Raw genomic sequence first — 15,295 nt, 5'->3', positions numbered from 1 at the left:
CCATCCTTCCAAGGTCGCCAAAATGAGTCTACTGTGAAAATGTTGTGAAAGCAATGTCACCCCAGAGTTGGAAACGACTGGTGCTTGCACAGGGGACTACCTTTTACTTTTTATATTTACTGCAGCTTTAAAAAAAATCTCTACCTCCCGCTATATACCTTCTAATCAAGGAAATATATCTACAGGAGTTGGCTGTGTTAGTCTGTTGCTGCAAAATAGAAAAGAGTCCAGCAGCACCTTTAAGATTAGCAGATTTTATTTTAGCATAAGCTTTGGAGAAACAGCTCTCGTCATCACAGTTCTGACAGAGAGAGCTCTGTTTCTTGAAAGCTTATGCCACAATAAAATCTGTCAGTCTTTAAGATTTTACTGAACTCTTTACTAATCTAGGAAAGTGTATAAATACTAAACAAAACAAAAAAAGTGCCATCTACTTATAAATTATTAATGAAGCAATATGGTATAAGCATAATCTTTGGCCTTGGAGCGTGAGTACTTTATTTGGGTAGCCACAATGATTAGTGCTATCCATTATTATTAAAAATGCCTACTGAGCTTTGCAAATATGCAGATTTGCTCAAATAAAATCAGATATCATCACCACCACCACCATCACAACAATGATTCTCTTACATCGGATAACATTTATCAACCTGGCAGGGATGCTGCCTAAATTCAAGCTTCTGCAAAACACAACCAGTATGAGACACAATTGCACCAATCAGGATTTCACCAGGCTGATATGACTGTTGTGGAATCTGAGGAGGATGGTTTCCAGTGCACTTCATACTACGGGATTTATACACATGGAAGTAGCATCGGTGTCAGCACCAACATCACAGATTCTGCCGTAAGCAATCAAAAAACACCTTTCTCCGTTTGGACTCTCTGTAGAGTCTCCTCTTCAGGGTCTCCTCTAGAGTATTGTCAACATTATCTTCAGCCTGGTTTCAAGAAGATGACTCAGATGGCTCCTGTCTCTTCCAACACACTTTTAAAGGGTACACGTCTGAATCTTATCTTCTATGTCCCAGCTGTTTGCTTTGTGTGCTACTCATGAGATACTGAGTAGCAATATGGTCTCTCATTTTAGCAGTGAATGGCTCCATGGAAGCTTTTATAACCAGAATATGGAGATTTCATTTTGGATTTGTTTTCTGTTTCATTCTGGAAAACTACTGAAAATTCGACTGATTGAAGAAATGACAGTCATTTTGGTAATTATACTGGAGCTAATCTCTTCTGGAAGACTGTAATGTCCTGAGGTCATTAGCTGCAGAAATAGTGAAGCAAAAGTATTTGTCTGATCTCATCTAGCAAGATTAGCAGCTGGAAAGGTGTGGTCAGACCACCAGAGGCCATGGCCATGCATGATGCAATCCAAACAACAAGAACAACAAATGGGATGAGATTCTCAGACAGGAAGTAGCCATCGAAAATCAGTGAGCAACTTCTCCTTGGATGAATCTATTTGTTTATTGATTCAGAACATGTCTGCACCACTTTTCAGATAAGCTGGTTTACAACTAAAACATGATTAAGCAACAAAGAGCATTGAATCATTAAAAGTTCTGAACAGAACACCCTAAAATTCTAGTAGTGTAACTCATCCTAAGACATATGCAGGGCCTTTTTTCTGGAAAAAGAAATGCCGCGGTGAATGACAGAGAAACACACGGGTGGTCCTCGTGAACTTTCAATCATTTTTTGACTCCTGAAAGCTTATGACTCAAGAATTCTTGTAGCTACAGGACTCCAATCAAACTTTGTATAACGATTCTTAATACGACCTCCTTGGGCACTGGATCTCACTCAAGAGTTTAAAAGATGCCCATTCACTATTACTGTCATGAGGGAGGGGGTGTGACTCAATGGTAGAGGCTCTGCTTGGCATGCAGAAGGTTCCAGGTTCAATCCTCAGCATCTCCAGTCAAAATGCCTAGGTAGGAGGTGATGTGAAAGACCTCTGCCTGCTACCCTGGAGAGCCGCTTCCAATCTGAGTAGACGACTGACCTCGATGGACCGATGGTCTGATTCAGTATAAGGGAGCTTCATGTGCTCCTGTGTTCGTGACTACTGTGTAGAGTAGGGGTGGCCAACGGTAGCTCTCCAGACGTTTTTTGCCTACAACTCCCATCAGCCCCAGTCAGCACGGCTGATGGCTGGGGCTGATGGGAGTTGTAGGCAAAAAACATCTGGAGAGCTACCGTTTGGCCACCCCTGGTATAGAGTGTGCACTATCCCACCACACAAACACACACGATGTATAAGATCTGGTAACTTTCTAAGCTAAGGAACTTGCCTTATGTTTAACATCTGATGGGGCATATATAGAGAGAGAGGGACAGAGGAATTGTGTTTTACCCATTTCTTTTTAATCCCTTGCTTGTGAGCATTTTTGCTTTAATAAATGCTTTATGCCCAGGCTGTCAAACATGCAGCCCGAGGCACAGATCAGGCCCCCAGAAGGCTCCTATCAGGCCCTATTGTCATCTGCTTCCTTATTCCTCTCTCTTGCTTTTTTCTGCATCACCGCTTGCTTTTTCAGGCTTGTTCAACCACACAGGAGCTACAGAGCAAAGCCTCTGTTTTCTCTATTGGCTGACCAGCACATGAAGCAACTTATGTATAGAGCTCACAATGCCCAGCCGTTTCATGTTTTCCCCTGGGTCTTAGGCTCAAAGCATTGGCCATGAGATTTCTGCAATGGATGTCAATAAATCAAAGGTAGGCTTGCAACTTACAGACACACACCTGAACAACACCCGAACAGCGTACTCAAGATAGCTACAGCACAGACATTGTCTCCAGATTTTGATGCAATTATTCAAAGCAAGAGGTGTCAGTTATCAGAAACTGTTAGATAGACAAAATATTGCAAGAGTGCATATCTTTTAAGCGCACTTTACTTTAAGGGCTTTTTTTTAAAGATTCTTTGTTTTTTTCTGTGTCCTTTATAAAGTTTATATCTCCACTACTTGGCATTACATTTTATGACATGCATGGCCCGGCCCGACAAGGTCTAATTTATGTCAGATCTGGCCCTCATAACAAATGAGTTTGATGCCCCTGCTTTATACAATTTGATCTTTTTAGTGCTACACAGACCCCCACCATCTTGGACATGCTATTTTAGAAGGAGTAGCAGGAGGAAGGGGAGGACAGTCAGTTGGCAAGTGGCTGTTCCCCAGTGCTTCTCAAGGCTGTAAGCTGTTCCCATGGTAACCAGGTGAGGAGGAGATGCAGGGGCAAGGCCTCAGAACTTGGAAGGGAAGTTGGGAGTCCTGACCATCACAGGGGCAATTGCTACAAAGGGCAGCTGGTGGTGGTTGTTAGGAAAGCCTTGGAGGGCAGGGTAGCACAGGGCCTAGGACAGAGCAGGACCATTCTGCTACAAAGGGCAAAGGTGAAAGTGGCTAGGACACCCTAGTGGAAAGTGACCCAGAATACAGTGCTCTGCTTGTGAAGGGTCATGGATCCTATAGGATTTCAAAACGCTCGGGGGAACTGTAGGATCCCAAATATTTGTTCTCTTGAGGTTGCAGTGGGAATGTGGACTGTAAACCTTGAAGTTATTGAATTTTTACTTCTCATTGACCTCTTGTGGAAGTCATCCTTATGGAATTAGTAGACGTTATTTTGGAAAACACCTTTTTTAGGTTTAAAGATCAATTTAATTTACAAACTAAATGGCAATGGGCAGACCATTCTCTCCAAGTGTGGCTTGTCTCTTCATGGCTGATTTGGAAAAGGAATACATTCTGAACTGTAAGGTGAACCATTTTTTAACCAATGTGCTATGGTGCAAAAGGTACACAGACGACATTGTAGCAGTTATGACAGATTTGGATGCTGTACAACCTTTTGTTGAATGACTAAATAAGATTCATCCATCTATTAAATTTTCTGCAGTTTTTGATTCAGATTCTGGGTTTTTTTAGATACTGTGGTATATAGATCCTGCAAAAATAGATTAGCTGTAAAACCTTATAGCAAACCTTTGGATAAAAAATGCCTTTATATTTTGAGTCATGCCATCCTAATGCGCTAAAGAAAAGTCTACCATTCAGCCAGTTTATTAGGGCTAAAAGAAATTCTACAGAAAATGCTTTTTATAATAAGGAAGTTGAGTCAATGAGCAAAAAATTTTTGGCACAAGGATATCCTGTACAGATAGTTAAACAAGCCTTGAATAAATCTAATAGGATTGAGAGATCTAAATTATTATCCAGCAATCAAATCAATAAGGATAAGACTGTTTTAAGTTGCGCTTTTCAGTTTAACTCTTTATCTTATCAAATCCAGAACATTATTAAAAAACATTGGTTTTTAGTTAAGAACTTACCTGGCTGTGAATTACCACCTAGGATTGGTTACAAAAGGAGTAAGAACATTTATAATTTGCTGATTCATTCAGATTTTATTGACCATAATGAAGTAATACATGGTCATCATGCACCTTGTGGGACCTGTTTGGTATGCAATTTGTCTTTAAACATCACTGAATTTGTGCATCCACAAGGATCAAGTTGAGGTCTATTACTACATGTTCCACTAGGGCTTGTATATATTTAATTTTATGCCCTTGTTCATTCGTGTATGTGGGAAGTACTACACGGCTAGTATGTACACGCTTATTGGAACATAAGAGTAGATTAAAACATCAAACTGAATCAGCTCCTTTGGTGGAACATTTCACAGCAAAAAAACATGCTCCTGAGTCTTTAAGATTTTTTGTTATTGAAAAATTCAATTCCAATGTATACAACAGAAATGATGTTACTAAATGGTTATTACAACGTGAGGCATTCTGGATTTTTAAATGTAATTCTCTTCAACCAAATGGTCGAAACTATGAATGTGATTTGTCCTGCTTTATATGAGTGTTTGCAGCATCTGTAGACTTGATGTGGCTCCTTTAAATGAACATGTTAACTTTGAACACCTGTAAATGTGTTTATATTGCATGAATGTATAGTGGGTTTTAATGGTCGCTGGAGCACCACATTATAAATATAACTTTCATTGCACTTGAAGGATTGATTTCCATTATCAACTTTGTAATCTTTTGCATTAAGTTAAAATGGTTCATTTGTTTGTTTGAAACTATTTTTGTATGGATTATTTGTATACTCACTTTGTACTCTTCTTCACTCAGCCTGTGGCAGCTTCAGAGAAACGGAGGCAGGGAGGCGCCGCCTTCGTAGCTGTCTGCTACTGTTGGCTTTTTTTCTACAGCAGTTAGACTTGTGAAGAAGACTCTACTTTGCCAGTTCTTGGCTGAAACCATTTGGAGGCCTTTTGGTCCCAAGATAGACGGTGCATACTATATAACTTCACCTAATTTTGTCCTTATAAAGGACTGTGCATACTATATGACTTCTCTCTCTCTCGGCTTGACTTCGCGAACGAAGATTTAAGAAAGGTGCAGTAGTCCACGTCTGTTGCAGGCTCGCTGGTGGCTGACAAGACCTATGCGGGACAGGCAGGTCCGGCCACAGTGGCTGCAGGGAAAAGTCTGATTTGGGGTTGGTGCTGTAGCAGTGCGATTCTTCCTCAGTCTCTTTTTGTCCTCAAGACCAGCTATGTGTGCGTTCTAAAAGGAAGAGACAGTCTGGTGGATGGTGTGCCCCCATGCTTTGCGATCTGAGGCTAGGTCAGACCACTGGTGATGATTGGTGTAGTGTATCAGCATAACGATACACCGAACAACGCCATTACAAGTTACTAGGCATCACGCGTCCATGCGCAGAGACGACTGGGCTGTCCCAGGCGCTCCAGCATAGGGCGCGAAAACCCTCGCCTATCACCAGCTGTGGCGGGAAGTTTAACTAGCAGGGATTGGGCTGACTGGTCCAGTAGGTTGTACCGGGAACTGTATATAAGCGGGACCCGGCCCGCGTGTTCCATTCTGTAACGTGCCTTCATTAAAGTATGTTGCCCTACCAACGTCTCCTGTTCCAGTACGTTACAGTGGCGAAGAGGATGGGATTCTAGCCTCATCGGCTACATTGGAGACCAAGGGCACCAACAGGCCACGACCGTCGCTGCAGCCATCATGGCCAACCAGGGCGGAACCACCGGTCACATCGAGCCGTTCAACCCCGCGAATCCAGAGGTCTGGGAGTCCTACTTGGAACGGGTCGAATGCTATCTAAGGGCCAACAAAGTAGCGGAAGACAGCATGAAGAGGGACGTTCTCCTGAGCGTCTGCGGGGCGGCCACATTCGAGATCGCCAAGGGTCTCTCGGCCCCCGCCTGCCTCATGGAGAAGTCCTTCGCGGAGATCACCAGACTCCTCACGGGCCACTTCTTGCCTCAGCCTTTGTGAGTGGCCCGCCGGTTCCTGTTCCACAGAAGGGACCAGGCGGCAGGTGAATCGGCCGCCGACTACCTAGCGGCCCTACGCCGGATCGCGGCGAACTGCAATTTCCCTCAGCTAGAGGAGACCTTGGCCGATCGCTTTACGTGGGGCCTCCGCGACGAGAGGCTCCAGCAGAAGCTCTTCTCCAAGGAAGAACTCACCCTCCAGAGCGACTTCAGCGAAGCGGTGGCGTTCGAGAAGACCGCGAGGAACTTTCCCAGGGCCCGGGCGGACGCCGTTCATCACGAGGAGCTGGACCAGGAGCGCCCGGAAGAGGAAGAAGCCTTCCAGCTGCGCCGCCCAGCTGGACCACCCAACCGCGCACCCCAACGCGCCCGAGCGGCTGAGCGACCCCCAGCGTCGGACAGGCTTCCAGCCACCAAGTGCGCCAGCTGCGGCGACCCCCACGACCGACGGGACTGCCAGTACCGGACCTGGGACTGCCGGAGCTGTGGGAAGACCGGCCACATCGCGAGGGCCTGCCGTACCAGGCCCAGACGGCGGAGGCCGGCCACCCACCAAGAGTCGGCGGAGTTCCAGTCCACAGCATCCATGACCTTGCAGGTACTGAACTTGCCCCTGAGCGTCCCTCATAAAATTAAGATGGCGGTCCTAATAGAGGGGGCCCCATGCAAAATGGAGGTGGACTCAGGTTCCTCCATTTCAATTATATCGGAGGAGACCCTGAGGAATCTGTGCCCCGGACGGAGGTTTCAAACAAGACCGGCGGACTTTGTTCTGAGAGACTTTCAGAAGAACCCGGTACAGATCGCGGGGTGGGCCCAGGTGCATGTCGAGCGGGGATCCTTTAGCGGGCAGCAGGACATACTGGGGGTCAAGCGCCAGCTGACCACCCTGCTGGGACTGGCGTGGTTCAAACCCCTGGGAATACGGCTGGAGGGGGTGGGGCAGACCCTGTCCACCCGAGGGTTTGGGGAAGTATGCCGTGAGTTCCCCGACGTGTTCGATGGGTCCCTGGGGAGCATAATGGACGCTCCCTTAAAGGAATCCCCGGAGTCCAACCGTTTTTCGATGATGTTTTAATCGCCGCTCCGGATCCCGAGGAATTCAACATCCGCCTCAGAGAAGTGCTCCGCCGGTTCCAGTCCGCGGGGCTCAAAGTCCAAAGCATAATGGACGCTCTCCTTAAAGGAATCCCCAGAGTCCAACCGTTTTTCGATGATGTTTTAATCGCCGCTCCGGATCCCGAGGAATTCAACATCCGCCTCAGAGAAGTGCTCTGCCGGTTCCAGTCCGCGGGGCTCAAAGTCAAGGGGGAGTAGTGCTTACTGGGAGTCCCGCGAATGGAGTTCCTTGGGTTCGCGGTAGACGCGGCGGGAATCCACCCGACGGAAGAAAAGACATGGGCCATTGTACAAGCCCCGGCCCCCACCTACAAAGCGGAACTCCAAAGTTTTTTGGGGTTACTAAATTTTTATCACACATTCCTTCCACACAAAGCAGCCCTTGCAGAACCGCTACACCGGCTGCTGGACAAGCACGCCCCTTGGGTTTGGGGTAAACGCCAAGCCGCCATGTTCAAGGAGGTTAAAGACACGCTGATTTCTAATGCGGTACTCCACCACTTTGACAAGCACCTCCCGGTCGTACTGGCTTGTGACACATCGCCGTACGGGGTGGGCGCTGTCCTGGGGCACCAACTCCCGGACGGGAGGGAGGTGCCAGTGGCTTATTATTCCCGCACGCTTACACCGGCAGAGCGCAATTACGCTCAGATTGATAAAGAAGCTCTAGCCATCGTAGCGGGGGTATATAAGTTCAACGATTACCTCTATGGGCGGAAGTTCACGATTGCTACCGACCACAAACCACTCTTGGGTCTGCTAGCGCCGGACCGCCAAACACCACAAATACTGTCCCAAAGGGTTCTGAGGTGGAACCAGTTCCTAAATTCGTACATGTACACGCTGGTCTACCGAGCAGGCAAGGCAATGGGCCACGCGGACGCGCTCAGCCGCTTGCCGCTACCCGAAGTGGGCCCAGACCCTGCCCCCGCGCGCCATGTCATGCTGGTGGAAAGCCTCCCGGAGCAGCCCCTCCACGCCGCGGAGGTCGCCAGGGAAACTAAGAAACACAAGACGCTGGCACGGGTGCTCGACTGGGTGGTGAGGGGCTGGCCGGAAGGGAACATGGGGGAAGAATTCAAACCATATAAAACCAGGAGGGAGGAACTTGCGGCACACAAAGGGTGCCTCTTATGGGGGAGCAGGGTGGTAGTTCCGCCCCCGCTACAAAAGCGCGTTCTGGAGTCCCTACATGAGACCCATCCGGGCATAGTCAGAATGAAGGCCCTAGCCAGGAGCTATGTCTGGTGGCCGGGAATGGATCAGGAGATTGAGAACTGGGTCCGGAGGTGCCAGGCGTGCCAGGAGTCGCGGCCCGAACCTCCCACGGCACCCGCCACACGGTGGGAGTCCAACAGGAAGCCGTGGTCGAGACTCCACCTAGACTTCGCGGGGCCATTCCAGGAGCAGACCTTCCTAATAATGGTAGACGCCTACACCAAATGGCTGGAGGTCTTCCCTGCAGCATCGACGTCTTCGGCCTCCGCAATCCGAGCACTGCGCAGGGCCTTATGCACCCACGGCATCCCCGATACTATTGTCTCAGACAACGGGGCGGCCTTCACCTCGGGGGAATTCCAGGCATTCCTCCAGAGGTACTTGATCAAACACATTAGGTCCGCCCGGTTCCATCCGGCCACCAACGGCCAGGCAGAGCGCATGGTGCGCACCACAAAAGAAGTCCTTAGCCGAATCACACATGGGGATTGGGAACACAGGTTAGCGGCTTTCCTGTTCGACAACCGAGTGATCCCCAACCCTGTAACGGGGCTAAGCCCGGCGGAACTCCTCATGGGGCGCAAGCTCATAACCAGGCTGGACAGGCTGCACCCCGACCGCGCTACTGACCTCCGCGAGAGCCCCGAGGTCCGGGACGCAACCAGGGGGTTCTTTGCGGGCGATCCGGTATACGTCCGGAACTATGCCAGGGGGCCCGAATGGGTAGTGGGCCGAGTGCTGCGGGTCACAGGTGCCCGCCACTATGATATATCTACAGAGGGGGGCCAGGTCGTTCGGCGGCACATTGACCAGCTGCACCGCTGCACGCTGCCGGAAGAGCCAGCGGACACAGCAGCAGATGGACACGGGGACGAGCCAACCAGGGGCCAACCAGAGGACGTGGCCGCAACACCTGCTCTGCCTTCCCGCGAGGTGCCCGAGCCGGCGGCGCCTGAGAGAGCAGCTGAGCCAGACCAGCAACCCCCTGCCGCACAACTGCCCACAGACGCGCCAGCAACAGAAGCTGCGCCTCCACCCGATCCCCCGAGGCGATCAACCAGGGAGCGCCGACCTCCCGCATATCTCAAGGACTTTGTACAATAACCTAGGGGGGAGGGGTGTAGTGTATCGGCATAACGATACACCGAACAACGCCATTACAAGTTACTAGGCATCACGCGCCCATGCGCAGAGATGACTGGACTGTCCCAGGCGCTCCAGCATAGGGCGCGAAAACCCCCGCCTATCACCAGCTGTGGCGGGAAGTTTAACTAGCAGGGATTGGGCTGACTGGTCCAGTAGGTTGTACCGGGAACTGTATATAAGCGGGACCCGGCCCGCATGTTCCGTTCTGTTACGTGCCTTCATTAAAGTATGTTGCCCTACCAACGTCTCCTGTTCCAGTACGTTACAGTTGATGCGACAGGTACCAAGGGATTTCTTCAAGGAGTCCTTGTACCTCTTCTTTGGTGCCCCTCTATTTCGATGGCCGGTGGAAAGTTCGCCATACAGGGCAATCTTGGGAAGGCAGTGGTTTTCCATCCTGGAAGTATGCCCTGCCCAGCGCAGCTGCTTCTTCAACAGCAGTGCCTCGATGCTGGTAACCTCCGCCCGCTTGAGGACTTCAGTGTTGGTCACAAAGTCACTCCAGTGGATGTTGAGAATGGTGCGAAGGCAGCACTGATGAAAGCGCTCAAGGAGTCGCAGGTGATGACGGTATAAAACCCACGATTCGGAGCCGTAGATGAGGGTTGTCATCACAACCACTTTATAAACATTGATCTTTGTGCCTTTTTTCAGATGCTTATTGCTCCACACTCTTTTATGCAGTCGGCCAAATGCACAGTTTGCCTTTGCCAGCCTATTGTCAATCTCCTTGTCGATCTTGGCGTCTGAGGAGATGATGCACCCCAGGTAGCTAAACTGCTGGACTGTATGACTTCACCTTATGTACAATTCACTGCTTTAAGTGGTTGTTTATGTTTCCTTTATAAATTTCTATTAATATTTGTTGATTATATTGGAGGCTGGTTTAGTCACAGAACCCTTAGGGGCTCCCTTGCTAGTCACCCACTTGGGGATTGGAAACTCTAGGTACGCCTCCTGCATACCCCCTGATTGTCCTTAGCAGATAGTTTGTGGGTTGGTGGGCTGGCAGCTCGGTCACTCTTGTCCCTGTATAACTCAAAAGAGCAATGGTTGGCCTCTTTTCTCCAAGGTCAGGGACAAAGGATGGTGATAGGGGAAGACTCATCCCGAAGGTACTCACTTGTATGTGGTGTGCCACAAGGAGCAGTTCTGTCCCGATGTTATTTAACATCTATATGCGCCCCCTTGCCCAGCTTGTCAGGAGGTACTGGCTGGAATGTCATCAGTATGTAGATGACACCCAGCTCTAGCTATTGATGGGTGGCCAGTCCGACTGTACCCCAGATAATCTAGACCTGGTTCTTCAAGCCGTAGCATCTTGGCTCAGGCTGAGTCGGTTGAAGTTGAATCTGACAAAGACGGAGGTTCTCTGCCTGAGCTGGGGTGGCCCAGGAAGGTTGATCCCTTTGCCAGCTCTTGACAGGGTGCCAGTAATTCCAGTCCCTAAGGTCAAGACCCTGGGAGTGCTCCTGGAATCCTCTCTGACAATGGAGGCCAGATAGCAGCTACTACGAAATCCGCCGTTTTGCACCTTCAGTGGGTGCGGCAACTGGCCCCTTTTTTGGAGCATGACAACTTAGCAATGGTGATCCATGCTATGGTCACCTTGAGAATAGATCATTTTAATGCTCTCTACACGGAACTACCCTTGACCCTGACTCGGAAACTACAGCTGGTGCAGAACACTGCAGCACGGCTGCTAACGGGGCTCCCTCGATGGGAAAACATTCAACCAGAGCTGAAAGAGCTGCACTGGCTACCTATTGTGTTCCAAGTCCATTTCAAGGTGTTGGTATTGACCTTTAAAGCCCTTTATGGTTGGGGACCTGCCTATCTATAGGACTGCCTTTCTCCGCACGTTCCCCAGAGAGCACTGCATTCAGGGACACAAAACCTACTATCTATCCCCCGAACAAGGGAGGCCAGACTGTGTGCTGCACGGGCTAGGGCCTTCTCAGTGGCAGCACCAGAAATGTGAATGTCCTCCCGGAGGTGAGAAGGGTCCTGCGGGATCTCTCTCAATTCTGCAGGGCCTGCGAAAGGGAACTATTTCAACAGGCTTTCAACATCTAAACCAGGAGAGGACTGCCATCCTACACTGCTGAGGAACTACGATCATAGGATCACTGTCACAAGATCCCGCCTATACTGAAGTTGAAAAAGTTAAAGGTAGTCCCCTGTGCAAGCACCAGTCGTTTCCGACTCTGGGGTGACGTTACTTTCACAATGTTTTCACGGGGTGGTTTGCCATTCCCTTCCCCAGTCATCTATGGTTTCCCCCCAGCAAGCTGGGGACTCATTTTACCGACCTCAGAAGGACGGAAGGCTGAGTCAACCTGGAGCCGACTACTTGAACCAGCTTCCGCTGGGATCCAACTCAGGTCGAGAGCAGAGAGTTCAGATTGCAGTACTGCAGCTTTACCACTCTGCGCCAAGGGGCTCTCTACTGAAGTTGAACAGCACCATAAAATGTTTTAATTGTATTCTATCATTTTTAAATTGCAATTGTAGATGTTTGAACTGATTGTTAGCTGCCCTGAGTCTGCTTGCGGAGAGAGCGGGGTAGAAATCTAAAGTAATAAATAAACTTTGGTGGACATCATAATGCCTATGGGCACCATATTGGGGACCCCTCCCTCCTCTGCGGCATCCAGGGGTGGAATTCTAGCAGGAGCTCCTTTGCATATTAGGCCACACACCTCTGATGTAGCCAATTCTCCTGGAGCTTACAGTAGGCCCTGTACTGAGAGCCCTGTAAGCTCTTCCCCATATGCCTGGGAGATCCCTTTTCTGCATTTCAATAGTATTCAATGTGATGCTTTCTCCAGAAGATGGTACACCATAAGCACTGTGTCAAGATATGGGTCATGTGTGCTATTTCTTGTGTCTCCTTGGGGTGTACAGTTGTGAGGTATTGGATAGGCTTGATAGGAAGGAAGAATGGTGGCTTTGTCCCTCAAAGACAATATAATTACCCACCAAAACAAGCTCTCTCTCTGGAGATAGGCTGATCCCAGGTGATTTCCACAGGTAACTGCTGTTTTCCTAGTTTAAAACAATTTATTGTAATATATTGTAGTAGCATATCTTCATTTGTCATTAAATGTTAATACACATATATCACATTTTCTCCATCCCACCCCCCACCCTTTTGTGACCCCCAATAGTACATTCCCCCTTATCCAACGTCCCCATATTTTTATTTAATCTAATTTGTTATAAGGTAAAAAGTTTTGTCTATTATAAAATTTTTCTCTATACACATGCAAAGGTTATAATCCATTTTAATAATATTTCTTCTTAGTCATTGGGGAAACTAAAAAAGGTTGTAGTCCAATAATCATGTCTTTTAAACTGTAATCCATACATCGTTTCTTTAAATATTAACCATTGCCAAAGATCACAAAGTGTCCTTTAACGTTCCATTGTTTTTCAATATATTTTTGAAACTTTCCCCAGTTGTTTTTAAATTTCCCTAAATCAGGATTTAGTTATGAGAAGAAAATTAAATATTTGGGGATCCACTTTTCTAATGACTTAAAAACTCTCCAAAGGGACAACTATGAAAAGATTCTCACAGAAATCAAAACGGATTTAAATAGATGGAAAGACCTACAGATCTCATTGCTTGGTAGAATAGCCACGATTAAATGAATATCTTGCCAAAAGTCTTATACTTGTTCCAAACAATACCGATTATCCTGTCTCAATCCTTCTTCGTCCAACTGAATAAGCTCATCACTGCATATATATGGCAAAATAAAAAGCCCAGAATAAAATTAAAAATACTGCAAGATAGTGTCTCCAGGGGAGGGTTCGCTCTACCCGATTGGAATTTATATTATAAGGCATGCTGCCTGATGTGGATAGCAGATTGGTTTACATTAGAAAATAAGAGATTATTGATATTAGAGGGCACCGGACTAAGCAGAGGCTGGCATCATTATTTGTGGTACTCCCCTCCCACCAGAGAAAATATATTTCATAGACACGAAATTAGGAAATCACTATATAAAGTCTGGATAGAGCTTAAAAGAATGATTTATCCGAGGACACCTTTATGGCTATCCCCAGTAGAGGCCTCTTGTCACCCAAACCTATATGAGTGGGGTACCAGCCCCAATTACAGAAATTTATTAGATGTGGACTGTAATTTGATTTTGAATGAAAATGTTAAACTGGACTGGTGGCTCGAAAATCAAATTAAATCGAAATATGGGCGAGACAAAGAAAAGGGCTTTATTAAAACAAATTTGGAATTTGATAACATAATAGAGGGCAGACAAAAGCTTATCTCCAAATTATATAAATGGTTATTAGAAATTAAATTAATGGGAGAAGTCGTAAAGGAAAGTTGGATCAAGTGGCTACGAGACTTCGGGTATAGCGTTGAATTGGAATATTGGGAGAAAATCTGGACTCAAAACTTAAAGTTGACAAGATCGGCCCTTTTTAAAGAAAATATCTATAAGATGGCACATAGGTGGTATTTAACCCCAGAAAGACTAAGCAAGATATATCCCAATTATTCTAATGCTTGCTGGAAATGTAAAAAGGTGAAGGGATCTCTATATCACATTTGGTGGAACTGCGAAATAGCCAAAAAATATTGGGCTTTAGTAAACAATTGGACACAGAAAATATTAAAAATTAACATCTGTCATACACCTGAGTTGTACCTACTAAATGTATGTAAGGGGAATTTAACTAAATATGACAAAAAACTTCTACTACATATAATCACTACCGCTAGAATTCTTTACGCTAAATATTGGAAAAATTCTCAAATACCAACTAGAAATGAATTTGTACAGAGAATGTTAGAGGCTGCAGAAATGGATAACCTTACGGTTAGATTAAGAGGAGGCAATTTGCAAGAATCAAGAAAGACTTGGAATAAGTTATATCAATGGATAAATAAATTAAATAGTTAAAGAAATTAGAACTGTTTTAGATATTACCTAGATGCTCCTTGGGGATGGGGGTGGGGGGTGGGGGGTGGAAGGGGAGGATGCCGCGGGATCAGATTTGTTCTTCGAACTGTTTGTAAATGGATTTGTGAAATGTTCAATAAAACCTGCCTTTTTCAAAAAAAAAAAAAAAAAAAAATTCCCTAAATCTTGTTCTTTTAAGATTCTCATAAGTTTGTCCATTTCACTCCAATGCATAACTTTCAAAGTCCATTCCTATACTTCTGGAATTTTGTCTTGTTTCCACATTTGCGCATATAATGTCCATGCAGCTGAAAGCATATACCAAATTATTGTTCTGTCTTGCTTTTGAAATTTTTCCATTTGTAATCCCAACAGGAAAGTATCTGGTGCTTTCTTAATATTATATCCCAAGACTTTTGAAATCTCCTGCTGAATCATTTGCTAACATTGCTTCGCCTTTTCACAAGACCACCACATATGGTAAAAAGATCCTTCATGGCATTTGCATTTCCAGCATCTGTCCGGCAACTGATTGTTCATTTTT

This window comes from Heteronotia binoei, chromosome 15 (assembly GCF_032191835.1).
Source record: "Heteronotia binoei isolate CCM8104 ecotype False Entrance Well chromosome 15, APGP_CSIRO_Hbin_v1, whole genome shotgun sequence".
Taxonomy (NCBI): Eukaryota; Metazoa; Chordata; class Lepidosauria; order Squamata; family Gekkonidae; genus Heteronotia; species Heteronotia binoei.
This window is presented reverse-complemented; position numbering follows the sequence as displayed.